We start from the raw sequence: 19,078 nt of genomic DNA, 5'->3' as shown, positions 1-19,078 counted from the left end.
ACAAGTATGGAAGTAATATGTCAGGGTAGGTAACAACATGGAATTTGGTTCAAGACACCTGGTGCTGCTGTTTGCTAGTTCCATAGCCTTGGTGATCTTTCTAAGTCTCAGTTTCCCAATCTATTAATAAGAAAATTATGAACTGGTTCCCAGATGAAAGGTGAGTATTATCCATTATTTGGAGAAAAAACATGTGTATATATGTCTTAGGTCAGGCTCCCCTGGAAACAGACTTTGAGACTTTCACGGGGGAGTGCTCTCAGGAACACCACGAGTTAGGGAGTAAAGGAAGCCAGATTGGGTAGAAGGAGAAGTTGAGCCATGATGCGGTTGCAACAGAGGCCTCAGCTAATCCCATAGGGGCACATTGGAACTGAGACAGCCCTTCAGAATTATCCAGAATCAAGGAGAGAATACCAAACCTTTGGACCTCTACCTCTATTCCTAAATCAAGGTGTGAAGGCTACCCCTAGGGAAAGGGCATGACCTTGGGTGAGGCAGTGCCCTTCAGCTGAAGACAAAGCCTGGAGAAGAGGAGGTTAAGATGAGAACTTCCTGCAAGCAACAGCCCCAGCAGATGGGGAATGAGGGCCTCAACTCTGGAGGGAGGATTTGAGTTAAGCACCACTATAGTCAATGTCTGGGACCCATCCTCAGTAAAGGAAGGAACATGGTGCTGAAGTGGAAGGACAAGGGGCCAAGGCATTAAGGGAGAAAAGAGGTTGGGTCTCTGGGCTTAATGTGGGATGGATGGGGTCTGAAAGCCTGGGAGAGAAGGCTGGCTGTGGAAGCATGTGAGCTCTGTAAGTCAGACTCTTCACATTCCTTGCATCTTGTCATATGTCCCTATTGTTCTTTAGTAGAAAATTTATTGGTAAATTCCAACCAACTGCTACTTGGGCCAGAGTTTAAGAGGGAAGCAACACACACACCTAAGATCAGTGTGATCACGTGAACAGGAAGCCAAGCAAAAGAACCCAAGAGGAAAGTGAAATTCAGGTGAACAAATCAGGTCATTAAGTTAGCCATTCCCTCTCCCCCATCACACCAGGGAGATTCACTTTCCAGAGCTAAACTTTGGAGTCCCAGATTCCGTTTTAACAAGGAGAGGGCTATTTCCTTATAGCAGCCCTGCTCCCCATCTTTCAGAATGTTATGGGTGAACTGGGGCAACCATTTCACATCTCAAGTGGAATGGGCTATTTTTCATTTATTTTACCACTTTGAAACATTCCTTCTTTTCAGGAAAGAAAAAGAAATTTAAACTTTAAAGCTTATTTATATATAGCCAAAACCTCTTCTCTAAAGTTAAGGCAGCTTTTCCAAGCAGGCTATGGTATCAAAGTCAGATAACACAGATTTTCCAAGGGAATAATTTGTATATGAAATTCAGAGACCACATTTAATTAGGTTTTTAAACACCATATTTTAAACTACCAGTTTTATCATATCAACCATTGCCAGTCACTTATTTAGAGACAAATGTCCTGTCATGTGCTCATTGTGTTGCCCCCAGTCATTCAGTTTGGATTCAATATGCTTTATTTAGTTACAAGGACTCTGAAAACTTTAAAGTTAAAATAAGGAAACATCTGAGAGAAGGAGTGCTGTGTACTTAGTTGTACAATAGGAAGACTTCTATTTTGGCTCTTTCTTTGACATTGCTTCTGTGACCAAATCCTTAAGCTTCTTTGCATTTCAGTGTTTGCATCTGAACATTATCACAAGCACACATTACATCCAATTAGCCCTACAGGTATGGATTAAAAACAAAATAGATAATTATCATTGATTGTAGCTGGACTGCATTTTTATTTCCAGATTTCTTATAAGCAGTGATATAAATAGACAAGAAGGGTGCCATGGAATAAAGAAGAGATCATAAACCAGTCTCCTAGTGTGCTATGGTCTCCAACAGCTTTTAAACAATAACGTAATCCACTTAGTCCACACTACTGATTGAGTAGACCTGAGTTTATTTCATTACTAATAACACTGTTGTTAGCCTTTGTCATCCAGCCTGGGTGACTTCATTCCCTATATAGCCCAAGGCCAAACACATTGTGTGCCTGTTCCTGTAATTCATGCACACAAATAAGAGGAAACAATAAGTATAAATGACCATAAATTTAGCTTTCTAAAGACTACCCATCTACTCCCCCTCCCACCTCTGCCACCACTAGGAAAAGCTAGAAAAATCCATGTTAAAGCTGTTATGAGGGAGAACTATGCATTCTAACTCTGCTAAAACTGAAACTATACATGCACATATAAGATTACCTAAAAGGAAACATGCTAGAATATTCCTTCCTCCTTAGCTTCGCAAAAGCTTTACAAAAGGTATTTTTCTTATCATATTCATTTGTGGTTTTGCTTTTGTTAAGAAAAAGCATGTATATGGAGCAGGCCCATGTGGGTGGGTTGTTTTTCCTGATCTTTAATGCTAAATGTCTGACCTGGTATTGTCATACACAATCAAATGTAGTGACCGTACAATTTAGCGAACATAACGTCCCTTTCCCCAGGAGATACAATTTTGTAGGGCAACTGATTATGGTCCTGTCACAAAATATTATTCTTCTTTAGATAATTGTTTTCAACCATTTGGAATTGTAAAAACCATTCTTAGCTTGTGGGCTGTACAAAAACAGGCAGGCAATGGGCCAGATTTGACCCACAAGCCATAGTTTACTAATCCCTGATCTAGATCAGTGGCTCCCAAACTTATCTGCACATAGAATCACCTAGGGAACATTGTAACACATTCACTGCCCCATTAGAAAAAAAAAATTTTCCTTAGGGCCACAGCATTTTATTACAAAAACAGAATAAAAGCTTTTAAAAAAAAAAACAAAACAATCCTTTCTAATTCAATGAAAAACAAAATTTATTGACTTCCATTCATTTAATCCATGTTTTTAGAATTAATTTGTCAATATTAATTGTAACAATAAGAACACCAACAAGTAAGATTTTCACAAACCAACTGCAGTGTTTTCCCCAGGTTTTGTTTCATGAGGCCCTGGGCTCAAAACTAGCATGAGTTAAATACAACTCACGTGGTAGTTAATGTGTTAAATTTTCAACACTCAGGCCACATCCCTGACCAATTAAATCACAATCTCCCAAGGATACTTGCATCAGTAATTTTAGAAACTCTTCAGATGACTCCAGGGAGCAGATAAGTTTGAGACTCACTGATCTCTAACCTAAGATTTTTCTTTTGGGTGATAAGCATACATATTTCTAGCTTTGACTTTGGCTTCCTTTGTCATTTCTAATATCCCTCATAAAAGACCTTGTGTTAGTAGAAGGGTATATTTCAAAGTCAAAAAGTCTTGGTTACAAAGTAAATTAGTCATGTTTGAAATATGGTAGGTGGGAAGGGTAGCATATTATTTGTCTTAGCCTGGGTCTCCCCCCCCCCAAAAAAAAAGCCACCCAGAAAGCAATCCGAGACAGGTAGTTCATTTGGGGACATGATCCCAGACAGCAGAAAAGAGGGACAGAGAAGAACAAAACAGGAAAAGAAAAAGCCAATACAAGGTGCATTATCAAGCTGGTCACTGCAGTGGGCAACTGAGGCTTAATCCACTATGGACCTATGTAAAACACACTTCAGAATTGTCTGCCCAGGAAATGGAAGAGAGGTACTTTTACCCACTGGCTTCCATCCCCCTGCTTGTCAAGTGCTTCCCCAGGGATTAACTCCCTCATACTTTCTAATTGTACATCCAGGCAACAAAGGCCACATGCTGTCTGGTTATATGTGCCAAATATTGGTTGTCACAGTGATGGCTGAAGAAAGGGTGGGCTAAGAGGAAAGGGGAGATTCACAAGAGGTATCCAAAAGTCATTAGAAGCCAATGTTTTAGAAATTCCTGAGTACTTCAATAGGAGTTTCAATATAGGCTTAGTATGCAATGCCACCTCATATAATGCTATGGATTGAATTTTGTACCCCCTCCCCCAAATTATATGTTGAAGCTTTAACCACCAATGTGATGGTATTTCGAGATGGGGCCTTTGAGAGTAAGTAGGTTTAGATGAGGTCATGGGGGGGGGGGTCATGAGGGGATTAGTGCCCTTATAAGCAGAGACACCAAAGAATTTGCCTTCACTCTCTTCCCACCATGTAAGAAGACAGCAAGAGGGCGGCCAGCAAGAGAGCCCTTGCCACAACCCAACCATGCTGGCACCCTCATCTCCGACTTCCAGCCTTCAGAACTATAAGAAAATAAATTTCTGTTAAGCCACCCAGTATATAGTATTTTGTTATGTCACAGGTAACTCCTTTCTCTTTGAAACACAATGTCAACAATGATACATCTCTAATTTTAACAGTAAAGAAACAAAGTCAAAGTCACACAAAATATAAGCTAAATTTAAACTTCTCCCTAAATGTCCCTATGTATTATCACTATTCTATTCAATAACTGTATCAAGCTGACATTCAGATCAGAAAGTATATATAAAATATATACACAAAATCCCTCCACATAAAAAATAACTATGGTTAATGTATTGGCCTATTTTCTCCCAATCTTTGTTTAGGCATTTTTATGTGGTTAAGGTAATTGTGGTTTTGTATACATTTCTGTATTTCATTTGAATTTCAAGACCTATTAAATTTCTCTTTTGGTCATAGCAGATACACTGCATCCCTTTGCCCTTTCTAAATGCACTTTGTATTTACTAACTGCCTCTTCACATATTCCCAGTGTCTTGAACATTCTCTCCCCCACACCAATCTACATGCTTTTACGACTCCTTACTTGCCTTCCAAGGCCTACAGAAACTGCAACTTCCCAATATCTTTTCTTCATGCTCCCTCTTATTTGTTTTTTCTCTCTTCTTTTAAGTCCCATCATCCTTCAAACTTTCTTTCTGAATTTCATTTTATTCTAATCATAAGACATGTATGAGTGCTGTATTATAATGTCTGTGGACTGTGTCCTCTTCCCATGCCTAATTCCCGAATCCATATTAATGGGTTATTGTTTATGCCAGGGCAGTACTTGTCTTATCCATCTGTTTTCCCCAGCGTGCCTAGTGCAGTGTCTTGCCCAGAGAAGTACCTCCATAAATCCTTGTTGAATTAATGAATGAATGTTAAGAATATCTCAGCTGTAAGCCATGCACCACTAGTCTTGACATTTGTTAACTATACCCAGGCAAATATTAAAACCCTGAGGGATAGTATATGTTTGCCATTGTAGATATGAGAAACCACAGGGTTTCTTGAACGCATTTCACTTAAGAGTGTTACTGTGTAAATATCACAGCATGCCACGGATGCTGTTAGGGGAGGAAGCATTCAGAGCAATGCTGCCTTCACCTCTCTTAACAAATGAACTATTTCACTAAGTATGAGGTCTAGACTGCAAGTGCACTCTTCACAGATTTCAAATAAACAAGTGAGCTAGGCCAGACCACTCTCTTCTCTCACCTCCAATCTCCTGAAGGGAGCCTCTCTTTGGTAGAAGCCAGCCAGCCAAGGAAGCTGAGTGGTACAGGTCAGAGGTCAGCCTCCCTGAGGCATAGAGTAAGTCAAACAAATGCAGAGATTGTTTTCAGATGAAGGGAATGCAAAGAGAATGGGAGCATAGTTGCTAATGGGCTTTCCAGCTTCCACTGTTGCATACAAGCTGGAGCTTTTCAGCTGAACAAGATGTCTACTGAGTTAGACCCTAGTGCTGACTACATAGGACCTGCATGATCTGCCTGCCAATCCTGTCCCTCAAGTCAATAGATATTCATACTGATGCTTTACATTGGGCCATGACTGTTGGCCTGTAGGCCACCTTCCAATCATGCATCTATTCATTTCTCAATATTAGAACCATGTGATCCTGAACCCAAAGCAACATCATGACACATCTTCTCTATCCTGATGGTTCGTGACCTGTCAGGTAAGAAAGGACACATTGAGCATTCCTCTGAGCCAAAGGGGTGGCCTTAGTTTAGAGTGCCATAACTTGTTGATTATAAGTTCAGCATGCTAGTTGGCTATTTATGGTTTTGCCATAGACCTTGCCCCAATAGGAATTTCTCCTAATAATGCATTCCTGAATTTTTTAGGTTCTAGCCATTCTATCAAACCCATTGTAACAGCCCAAATACCTGTACCTCATGGTGTTATGATTTTCTCCTTAACTGGCTTATTCACAGAACCAACTTATAATACTTATTTCTGTCCACTGAGATGATGTTCTTGTCTTCCCTTCTGTCAAGGAGCATCAAATTATTGGGTAAGTGGCCACTGCCTTCCAATAGCATGCACTATGAAGATACCTCACTGCCCCATCAATAAATTATGCCTGCTCTTTCTCTTCCAGAGCTAATGTCATTTTGAGGGATATATAAGATGGGCTCCAACACACTTCCATTTATACACTATTTGGCACTTTTCTAAAAGGCACAAACTTCTGTGGTGACTGACTTAGCCAATGCCTGGGTGTACCATTTCTTCTTATCCATGTAAGCTATTTGGGCATGGTCAACTTTGTGTGAAGACAAGTCCTGCATTGCCTGGCTGGCAATATTGCCTTCAGACTAGAAACATCCAACGGAAAGGTTATGGCATACCTTTACTAGTCCTTCCTATAGATGCTCATGACCAGCATCAGGCTAACAGCTATTTCTCAAAATCTGAGCTTAGAGGAAGCATTCAATTCAGAACCCTAGGCCTCACTGGTTTGGTCTCCCTACTGGTTTTGCCACAAGCTCAAGTAGACCGGATTGTTATCTACTTCGAACTCCAGTGATGTATGTGTATGTGCATTCTGCTTTAATTTTCCACCACCACCATGCAAATTTATGTCTTTGCAACATAGCTTAATGACAGAAGCCAGAAATCACTGCCTCAAGTGGGGTTTCTGTGCTCTCCAGAACCAGAATCACATGTTTTAAGGTGAGTAGTGTTAAAGCCATCTCTCTCTTCATTTTAATTAGCAATATTTGTGTTCCTCCTATCCACTTAATTCTAAAAAATGTAACAGAGTGTATCAGCCCTTGAATATTTTTTCCGCTGTATTTTCCATTCTCTGCACTATATATGGTCCACCACTATGATTAGGGTGGATAATGTGGCAGTATTATCTCCATCTCTCCACTAATTAGGAATTCACTGATGTGGTGGTGGGCTTACCTAATGCAGAGTACTGTTGTGCCCACTAAGTCTCAAAGAATGCTCTGCCATTAGGAGGTAAGTTTTCATAACCCAGTGGCAATACCATAAAGGTGTATTAAAAACTTTCCCAATTAAAGATGAAGTGAGGCTAGCTGTCCTCAATCATTGAGATAGAGAAAATGACAGTAGCCAAATCAATTACTTCATGCTGGGTACACAGGCCTAAGGGACCTGGTTCTCGACTATGATCATGATGTTTCTGCAATTAACAAAATTCCAGAGTAGAAGATAAGAACAGCAATATGTCCTTTCTTTCCAACTTTTAGATCTATTTGCTAAAATCTAAGCAGTTTATCTTTCTTAAATTAGGGCCAATGAATTTTAAACCAGTAATTCCTGGGCAGAGAGAAGAATGTATATTTCCAAACTTTTCAGTGAATATTGGAGTCTTCATTACATGAACCACAGGAAATTGCTGGTTTTGCAAGTTTAAAAAAGTGTTTGAACACTGGCAATTATGTATGGCTCAACTATACTTCCACCACAGGAGACTGAGTACTCCAACTAACATGCAGGAAAATATTACAAGAATGGATTAGTTCCTGAGAAAAAGTAAGGATTACATGATGAGTCCTATTCCTGGCTCCACATTTTAAATGCTTTATGTATTTCCTTCAAAAAAGTTAAATTTTGGAATAGGGAGATACTATCAATAGAATTTTAAAGGAGGAAATACAGACAGTCACCATAAATTACATGCAGGCATACCTCAGAGATACTGCCGGTTAGGTTCCAGACCATTGCAATAAAGTGAATATTGCAATAAAGAGAGTCACATGAATTTTTTGGTTTCACAGTGCATACAAAAGTTGTGTTTATAGTACATTTACTCTATGAAGTGTGAAATAGAATTATGTCTAAAAAAACAATGTACATACCTTAATTAAAAATACTTTATTGCTAAAAATTGCTAACCATCATCTGGGCCTTCAGCAATTCATACTCCTTTTGCTGGTGGAGGGTCTTGCCTGGACATTAATAGCTGCTGAATGATCAGAGTGGTGGTTGCAGAAGTTTGGAGTGGCTGTGCCCATTTCTTAAAATAAGACAATAATGAACTTTGCCACATCAATTGACTCTCCCTTTCATGAAAGATTTCTCTGTGGCATGTGATGCTGTTTTTTTAGCATTTTACCCACAGAACTTCTTTCAAAATTGGGGTCAGTCTTCTCAAACCCTGACATTGCTTCATCAACTTAGTTTATATAATATTCTAAATCCTTTGTTGTCATTTCAACAATGTTCACAGCATCTTCACCAGGAGCAGATTCCATCTCAAGAAACCACTTTCTTTGTTTAACCATGAGAAGCAACTCCTCATACATTCAGGATTGATCATGAGATTACAACAATTCACTCACATCTTCAGGCTACACTTCCATTTTAGTTCTCTTACTATTTCTACCACATCTGCAGTGACTACCTCCACTAAAGTCTTGAACCCCTCGATGTTATCCATGAGGGTTGGAATCCACTTTTTCTAACCTCCTGTTAATGTTGATATGTTGACCTCCTCCCATGAATCACAAATGTTCCTAATGGCATCTAGAGTGATGAATACTTTCCAGAAGTTTTTCAATTTACTTTGCCCAGATCTATCAGAAGAACTACTATCTATGGCAGCTACAGCCTTATAAAATGTACTTCTTTAATAAGACATGAAAGTCAAAATTATTCTTTGATCCATGGGCTGCAGAATGGATGTTGTATCAGCAGGCATGAAAACAGCATTATAATCTCCTTGTACATCTCCATCAGAGCTCTTAAGTAACCAGGTACATTGTCCACAAACAGTAATATTTTGAAAGAAATCTTGTTTTCTGAGCAGGTCTCAACAGTGAGCTTAAAATATTTAGTAAACTGTGCTGTAAACAGATATGCCATCATCCAGGCTTTGTTGTTCCATTTATAGAACACAGGCAGAGTAGACTTAGTATCATTCTTAGGGGCCCTAGGATTTTCTGAATGGTCAATGAACATTGGCTTCATTAGGGGCTGCATTAGCCCCTAATAAGGTAATCTGACTGTCCTTTGAAGCCAGACATTGACTTTTCTCTAGCTATGAAAGTCTAGATGGTATCTTCTTCTATTATAAGGCTGTTTTTATCTACATTGAAAATCTGTTATTTAGTGTAGCCACCTTCATCAATTATCTTAGCTAGTTCTTCTAGATAACTTGCTGAAGCTCCTCCATTAGCACTTGATGCTTGATTTATTGCAGGGTACAAAGTGGTTTTTCCCTCTAACTGCAAAACATCATATATACACTTATTCATGTATTGCACTTTTCTGTTATGGAGATGGCTTCTTTCTTTAAACCTCATGAACCAACTTCTAGCTTCCAACTTTTCTTCTGCAGCTTCTTCACCTCTCTCAACCTTCATAGAATTGAGGAGAGTTAAGGCCTTGCTCTGGATTTGACTTAAGTGAATGTTGTGGCTGGTTTGATCTATGCAGACCACTAGAACTTTCTCCATATCAGCAATAAGGCTGTTTTGCTTTCTTATGATATTATCCTTACAGTCACTGGAGGAAGGCTTTTAATTTCCTTTAAGAACTTTTTCTTTGCATTCACAACTTGACTAACTGGTGCAAAAGACCTAGCTTTTGGCCTATCTCAGCCTTCAACATGCCCTTCTAAGCTTAATCATTTCTAGCTTTTGATTTAAAGTGAAAGACCTGTGATTCTTCCTTTCACTTGAATGCTTAAAGGCCATTGTAGTTACTAATTGGCCTGATTTCAATATTATCATGTCTCAGAGAATAGGGATACCTGAGGAGAGGAAGAGAGATGGGAGAACTGCCTATCTGGTGGAGCAGTCAGAACAGACACAACATGTATCGATTGAGTTCACCAGCTTATATGGGTGCAGTTCGTGCTGTTCCCAAAAAGTTACAATAGTAACATAAAAGCTCACTGATCACAGATGACCATAACAGATTCAATAATTATGAAAAATTGTGAAATATTAAGAGAATTACCAAAAGTGCCATAGACACACACAGTGAGCACATGCTGTTGGAATAATAGTGCTGACAGAGTTGCTCAATGCAGGGTTGCCACAAACCTCCAATTTGTAAAGAATGAAATATCTGCAAAGCACAATAAAGTGGAGTGCAATAAATCAAAGTATGTCTGTATTAAATATAAAAGGGGGGCAAACTCATATATAGACTTTTTTAAACAGTAATTTGGTCATGCTCTTGATACTTTAGGTTATGATATCTTATCAAGTATGTATTTTGGTTTTAGAAAATGGTTGAAAATCACATCATGCCATTTTACATAGAAGTGTATTGGCTCAATTCAACTTATATGCACATTTTCTCCTCACCAGTAATTTTAATAATTTTGACTTTGTATGCCTTTAAGTGAGGCATGCATTTTCCAGTTACCCATAGTCCCTACCACTCCCTATTGCTTTGGATGTAGTCATTTCAAATACTTAGAACCTTCATGATCCATGAGGGCATTTGAATATGAAATCTCTGCTATTCAAAATGACATACAAATTATGTAGGAACTATTCACTTGATTAAAGTGCTCATGCCATTTACTCAGCTAAGGGAAATATGAAGAGGAGGGTTTTTTTAAACAGCAAGCTCCTCCACTGTATTAAAAATACATCCAACATGAAAATAATTTGTTTGAAATAAATTTAAAAGTGAGAACTGATGTAATGTCAGAAAAACACTCAAAGACAAAAGCATTTGGAAAATAGAAGGTTTCTTGTAATAAAATACAAAGGAGTCAGACTTCAAAAGGAATAGTTTGAAAAATGTGTGTATGTGTGTGTATTAACAGGGAAAAAAGGTAAGATTGATATTAGTCTGTTCATGGTAGAAAAACAGCAACTTTCTAATATGTGCTTGTCAAATCCACAAAGATTGTGTCATATCTTTAGATATTAGCATTGCCAAAGTCAGGGCTAAAGTTGTTTAGCCAGATGAGTCCAGGCATATAGGAAACGTGCAAAATGCCATCCATTGTGAGATCAGAACTAGAGAACTAGATAGGGTTACCTTATTATATCTGATTTATTGCAGGGTACAAAGTGGTTTTTCCCTCTAACTGCAAAACACGATGTATACACTTATTCATAAGGGAGGCATGGTAAAATGTCAGTTTTGCTTCCAAAATGAAGAGGGCTTCAAACTTAGATAAATATGAGTCTGGGTCCCAGGTCTTCTGCTTACAAGCTGCTGGTATTCAACAGTCTCCTTGCTTTTCTCTCCTTCCTGAGTACCATATCTGCACAACATTCCTCCATTGTAGTGCCCTGTGGCCCTGTGACAAAGTTCTGTAATAGAAGTGATGTGTGCCTTTTTCAGGCCTGGCCCATCAAAACCTCCCATGTGCAATTCTTCCTGTTCTTTCCCCATCTGCCACCTGTGAAGAGAGGAATCTGAGGACCCAGAGGAGGGTGAAGCCATAAGAAGGAAAGAAGCAACCTTGAATAACTGTACGGAGCAGAACTCCATTTCCCCCATCCCCACTAACCTGTATGGGACTGGATGTGAGCAGGAAAGAAAATTTAAAACCACAGGCATATTAGGGTTGTTTGTTACAGCTCTTGGCCTATCCTGACAAATACATTGTGTGACAGTGTTAACCTTACTGAACTACACTAAACTTGATATCTTCATCACCAAGAGTGACAATGTATCTAATTAGGGGGATTGGTGTGACATTTAATCAGAAAATGTTTGTACAGTACTGAACACAATGCTTGTCACACAGTGAACAATCAATATATATTATCTACTAAAATGGTTCAATGTGCATTAGCCATTACAATATTAGATGAATTGGGGGAAAAAAAGAAAATGGAATAATTTCTTCTGCTTGGTAATATCTCCCTATACTTGGTCACATGCAGAACCTAGTCTCTACATTTAGCCAGTGCTAACACCTCATATACTGATTAGGTACTCCTTTGAAGATCTGGAGTCCTACAGGGCTGGGATTAACACTGAGCTGGATAAGTCACCATTACAACAGCTGCTTGAGCCACTGGAGTGTACCCAATCGCTCTCTAAATTGAAAACTCTGAGAAATCACTATTAGGCATTATATCCCCAAGCACAAAAACTTCCATAAGCTGTAGACCACCATGGAGTCAATAGAACAGCAGCCTACCCAGAAACTGCACCAACTGAAAAGGATGCTGCCTCTGCTGTCATCATCAATTACAGAGTATTAAGGTCCCACAGGGTGCAGTACTTAATAAATGGCCTTACTTAATAGATGATAACTAATTACACCTAGAAAACTCCCCATTCACCCAAGGCAAGTACAGCAATATGCCAGGTGGGGAAGACTGGATTTCTTATTTAGAGCCTTCAAATTCCTCCGTATCTACTTAAGGTAGGATATGCAAACAAAGGAAGCTTTTTCCTTCCTGAAAGGCTGCTCTATTCTAATCCCTAAGTCAGTGTTAAATAATAAGTGACTGGAAAGGAGAGTCATGCTCAATTGAGGCTTATTAAGCCAAGATTTTAAGGATGTGCCCAGGAAAAGCACAGCCCACAAAGTATCTGTTGTGGATAAGTCTTCCCTTCCATAGAAGATGTTGAGAACTTCACAATTAAAGGAAAAGCAGGTGCACAGGAAAAAGGGAGGGGTGAAGGAGGTGAGCAGTGAGGCAACTGAGGGTATTCTCCTGAAGTTCTATTTGGTGCTCAGTAAATCTACATAGGATAAGATGAACATTCAAAAAAGGGGGTAGAGGAAATAGTCAATGTTGTGGTCTTCTCAGAGTGGGTAGAAGAGTGATCATATCTCTTCCTCGGTTTGCATCTGTGGAGATAAACTTATAATTGACATTTAAGAGTTTATTTAGCTACAATCCTAAGGTTATAATTGGCATTCACTCATGTTATAGGGACTGTATATCTTGAAGGGATTCTTTCTCATGGCTGAAGGAAATAAATATTTTAACCCAAAATATATTTCTTTGATATATTTTGAGATGGCTGCGGGCACACAGGAGTAATGGTGTAAGGCGGTCTAGGTGGGGAGGCTGGGGGAGAAATGTGCGTCTGTAGAGAATCTCTGTTAAATGCAGCCAGGCCCCGCCTATTTGACCTAAGACAGGTTTGCTGAGAGTCTGACACCCTTAAATGTCTGAATAAAAACATTTCCAGGAGGGCTGTTATTCTGAGGCTTATCTGCATAACAAGACCACCTTGCCAGCCAGGCTTCTTTTCTCCCTCCCATACCCTGTCTACCAAAGAAACAAACAAACAAACAAAAATCCTGTTCAGTCATTTTCTAAGCCCCTTCATTTCTCAAAAGAGGACCCCTGTACTTCATTGGGGGGAGGTTGGTGGTGCTTGTGTGACTCAGTTCTCAGGCTCAGTTCTCCCTTTTGGCATAATGAATTTTGGGGGGGTCCTTAGATTTTTATTTTTCCTTTACATCAGAGACCTGCACATTTTGACTCTGAACTATAACATCTTTATTGCCAAGCTCTAAAAACAATTTTTAGAGAACAAAAATCAGGTCAAATTCCTAAAACAAGAGGGTAGAAGGTGAGACTCCAACCTGACCCGGCTCTCAGTTTGATTTCTTCTGGCTGGTCACTACTACTAAAACGCAAAGCACAAAGGAGAATCCATTTTACTTTGGCACTGGTCTCTGCTTATCATAGTGTAGAATATAAGAGAGTGTTTTCAAATGGGGATGGGGGGGTTTCAGGGTCACATTTTTTGAGAACTTGATGAAAGCTAGGAATCCTCTCTCTAGAAAGAATACATGGAAAAACTACATAACATTTCAAGTTTATAGACTCTCCCATTTTCACCTGTAACTCTGCAACAGTGGTTTTCACACTTGAGAGCATGAGAATTCCCTCGGGGCTTCCTAGAGTTTCGATTTCATTATTCTGGGTGGGTGGGGCCTGAGAATTTGCATCTCTAACAGGTTCTCAGTGATGCTGATGCTGCTATGTCTGGGAGTCACAGGCTGAGAACTGCCACTCTAGGACTCTATGGACCAGACTGAAAACATCTGCTCCAGGGAGCCAACTTCAGAGCATTTCCAATGCTGGGAGCAGAGGCTCATCAATAAGTCGTAGGGCAGAAGATGAAAGGTGCTAACTCTCAGCAACACTGACCTCTGATCTGTGACCTTCAGCAAACACTCACCTTAGAGCCGGTGAAATCTTCCTTGTCTTTTCCTCTAATTCCTCTGTTTCTCTTTCCCCTCTCCTTGCTCCCCTCATCCCTTTCTGTCTCAGGGTCCCCACGTCTATGCATCCTTCTCCTTCCCCATCTGTCTCTGTGTGCATATGTGTGGGTAATCTAGATGACTGAGTTTGCCTCTGTCCCTCTCTTAATGTCCCTAATCTCTTTCCCTCTGCACCCTATTATAATAGGAAACTATATTCGCATTTTACAATTTGTTGTAGCTATTCAATTAAGTTTTATGGCTCATATTCTTAATTTTGAAGCAGGTAAATGGAAATATTTTATATTTCCCTCCAAGGACATAAAATACTAAAGCCTCTTAATATTTTTCCTAAGATAACTCACATCTTGGTTAATGGAGGAAAATATTCCCATCTTTCTTTATACAGGCACTATCTAATAGAACATTCTGTGATGGCAGAAATGTTTTGATTCTGTACTGTTCAACTCAGTAGCTACTGGCCACATGTGGTTACTGAACACTTGAAATACAGCTAGTGTGATTAAGGAAGTGAATTTTTTATTCTTAAGTGGTTTTAAATTTAAATAGCTACATGTGCCTAGTGCCTGCAATGTTGAACAATGCAACTTTATATTATATACCTAGAATTTATATTGTATAAAGTATTACACATATACAGCATGCAGACACCTTTTAAAATCTCCCAAGCTATGCTAGATCACCTCAACATCAAAACAGAAATGCATCCATTTCCCTAACCCTCACGTGAATCTGATGGCACAATTGCACAAGGAGTTACATTTTTAAACATACAAATAATAACAATAATGTAATTGTAAATAAAGCTATGCCAAACAATGAAGAGATCTTTCTACGAGTCACCTAGGAGCTGGAAACCTTCTCTCCAGAGAGTAACATAACCATCTACGTACATCAGTTGGACCAGCTCTGTTTGTTCCACTTCAACAGAGACTAGGAAGCAGCAGCACAAACACCATTTGTTAGTAGACACAGCCAATTACCCGGAGTCCCACTGGTCACTAACCCAGCATGAAGTCTTGTTGCAGTCTCCAGACAAATAATCTCAACTCCTGTTTTGGTGATGGCTTGGGATCTCAAAAATTCTAAGAACCTCTCAAACCAAAATTTCTTCAAACTCACTTTAATTTCAAGGTGTATAAATACATGCTGTGCAGCCCCTTTTCAAGCCAGTGTGAGAAATTAAGCGAATTGATAGAGTGTCATAATTTCAAACAGTTCGTGGGATCACTGTCTATCCCCTCATGTTGAAATCCCTCTGGTGGTGCAGCCTCAAATTTGTAGTCAAGCACCTTCAAATCTTCCTATCCCTAGAGTTGTGGGTTTGGGTTTGGTGTTTTTTTGTTTTTTGTTTTTTGTTTTTTTTTTTTTTTTGACAGAATCTCACTCTGTCACCCTGGCTAGAGTGCAGTGGCATCAGCCTAGCTCACAGCAACCTCAAACTCCTGAGCTCAAGCAATCCTCCTGCCTCAGCCTCCCAAGTAGCTGGGACTACAGGCCTGCGTCACCATGCCCAGCTAATTTTTTCTATTTTTTATAGATACGGGATCTTGCTCTTGCTCAGGCTGGTCTCAAGTGATCCTCCCACCTCAGCCTCCCAGAGTGCTAGGATTACAGGCTTGAGCCACTGCGCCTGGCTGTCCTATCCCTAGAGTTTTGTTTGAGCTGGCTTAGAAAACATGAAAATTAACTCTTATTGGAGACTGTATCTACCTTGAAACCCATGTTATGGAAATGGAAAACAAACCAGATTCTCACTATCTTTAATTATTGTCCAATAATTCTGCCCTCACCAAGGATTCATACCATTTACCAAAGGACCAAAGTTCCTGGGGAGAAATCTGAGTTTTCCCAATGCCTATCATAACATTTGTGTTGATGATAAGACTTTATATCTGTAGGCCACTTAAGAGTTTATCAGTTGCTTTCATTTACACTGCCTTCAATCCTTATGACAGCACTGGGAAGTGGATATTACAGCTTCATTTTTACAGATAGGAAATTTAGGCTCAGAGGGTCTCATTGATAGGGAAATGATTCATTGAAACATTTAGGTAGGTAGAAAAGAAATCTAATTTGCAGAGAAGTAGGTTTGGGTCAGAGGGCTGGGGAATCATATCAAACTCCCCACTGTCTTAAACATAGTACATAATACGTTTTGAGAAGTAAAATTGCCATTTCACATTGAATTAACTACATGGAACCCAGCCCAGCCTGTCCCAGGGCAGATTAATGGAAGCAGAATTTGAGAAAATTCCTTTGAGCCTTCTTGAAGTACATGTTATTGTATGCAAGGCTTTTACAGATCCATTTTTTTCTGAATCAAGGATTGGCACATTGCATGAGCTTTATATAATGGCAAGGCTCTTTTCCCTGAAACAAGTCAGAAGCCCAAAACCTCATTAAATGTTTACCATAATAAATCACCTTAATATATCTCACTTTGTTAAGTTGTTATCCAATTAGTGTAATGTAAGCCAAGTCTGTAAAAGAAGCTAGCTGAACGCAGTTTAAACCTATTAAAGAAATTTACTTACCCCTGAATTGACCTGTTTTGAACACTGAGCCATATTTTCAGGGACAGATTAAGAAACAGATTCTAGCCTGAATATAGAAGACTTTTTTCCTTTAAATAAAATCTATATCAGGAGCATAGAACTTTTACAGCCTTTATTTGAAGTTCCAACATGAAGTGATATTCTGTTGAACACTTTTCGGGTAGCTATGGCAACAATGATTATCACCACATACTACCAACCAAAATACCACCTGTACACTTCTATTCTAAACCCTTAATTAACAAGAAAAGCCCAGTTCAAATTTCCAGTTGGTAAATTTGGGAGAAAACTTTTAAAAAAATGTTGGGAAATCTATTTAGGTTTTGCTTCTGTGTTGGTTCATGCAGTTTTTTTTTCTCTTCTTCTTTGAGGACAACTTAAGTCTGACTCTCTCCCTTCCTGCCCACACTAGAACCACCCACACTGTTAAGTTTCTGGAGAAATAGAGGTTTCAGCATTTCCTTTTCTAAGGAGTTAATCAGTAATGAGAGCTCCAGGGACCCAAAAAAGTACTCCTTTCAAACAATTATCTGTGTGCATGAGAATGTTTGGTTTGTTTTTAGTTTCTCTGTAGGAAGGAAGGAGATCGGGTAGAGGGAAGGCAAACAGGAAAAGGAGGTAAAGACTGAAGAAAGGAAGCTAACCAAGAAGGAAAACAGGTGAGAAAATAAGAAAGATGAGCCCAGAATAAAAAAAAAAAAAAGAGTAAGCTATTTAAATCTGTGAGGAAGAAAGCAAGGGAGAAAACGTGCACAATCCATGGAAAGCAGAAACAGGCTTCATATAGGCTTAGAATAGAAGATTCTGTAGTCAACTGAGTGCAGAAACTGGCTCCAGTTCTTCCCCCCCCCTCCCTATTTCCATGCTCTTTGTCCTATAAAGTTGAAGTGCCCGCCCCCTCTGACTTTGGACTAAGTCATGTGACTTGCTTTGGCCAATGGGATACTAACAAACTTGATGCAACCAGAGGCTTGACAAGTGCTTGTGCTAGAAGACTTGCTTGCTCCTGCCCTTTGCCCACGCTATGAGAGCATTCCTGGGCTAGCCTGCTGGAGAATCCAAGACAAATGGAGCTGAGCTGAGGTGGTCCTGTCTTCCCAGCAAAGGCCATCTTAGATCAGCTGACAGCTAGTATACCCAGAGATATCTGAGCAAGCCCAGCCAATATCAAGAAAGCTGCCTGGTCAACCGGCAGCTGACTGCAGATGCAGGGGTAAGCCCTGCTTGGATCAGCTAAATAAATGCATATTGTTGTAAGCCACTTGGGAGGTTTATCATGCTGGATTAATGTGGTAGTAGATAACCAATACAGGTACATACCCTGTTAATCAAGGACCTTCATTCTATCCAATTATATTAATGCTTTCTACCGTATACTCTTACAAATAGGTATCAAAAGCCCATAGAAAAAATAGAATGTTGAATGATTCTAAAATAAACACAGTAAATGCAAATTTGTGAACACAACACAATAGTGTTATAAACCACCAAAATAAACCCCAGGCCATTCTCCAAGGTAAGGTCACTGGGAATTCTACAACTACAGAAAACCTAAAAGGAGCCAGCCAATTCTGTTTTAGGATAAATTAAACTTAGGTAATTAAAAGATACAAACAACAACCTTTATCCATAGCACTAACACTGCACCAACTAATGGACCAAAAAGTTTTACAAATTCTCAGGTGCCCTCTTAATTGCAGCTGAAGAGCTGTAACAATAAATGCAGTTTTCTCCAACCGTGGGCTTGAGGGTAAACAGGGTAGGTGATCCCTGATGAATCTGTGCTGCCAACTTCAAGAACAGAGGGTAACAGCTGCTATCAACACCACATTCCCTAGCTTACCATTAAAATAACAAATGAATTGTCACTTGAACAAAAAAAATAAACCTTGAAAACATATGTGGAAGAGCACTGCATTTACTTTCTGTAACTGTACTGTACAAAGAAAGACATGACTAGAAAATAGACAGTACAAGCAATTAGAAGAGAAAGGTCTCTTTTCCTATAAAGCTGAGTTACATTTTCTTTCAAATGAGAAATGCTGGGGGTGTGGGAGAGGGTGTGCTTAGAGGGTCATTTGCAAAGGGAGATATGTGTACTAAGTGAATGAGACAGTACTCTTTGAATCCCAAATT

Source organism: Eulemur rufifrons, chromosome 30 (genome assembly GCF_041146395.1).
Source record: "Eulemur rufifrons isolate Redbay chromosome 30, OSU_ERuf_1, whole genome shotgun sequence".
Lineage (NCBI taxonomy): Eukaryota > Metazoa > Chordata > Mammalia > Primates > Lemuridae > Eulemur > Eulemur rufifrons.
The sequence above is the reverse complement of the archived record's forward strand: the minus strand, read 5'-3'. Positions refer to the sequence as shown.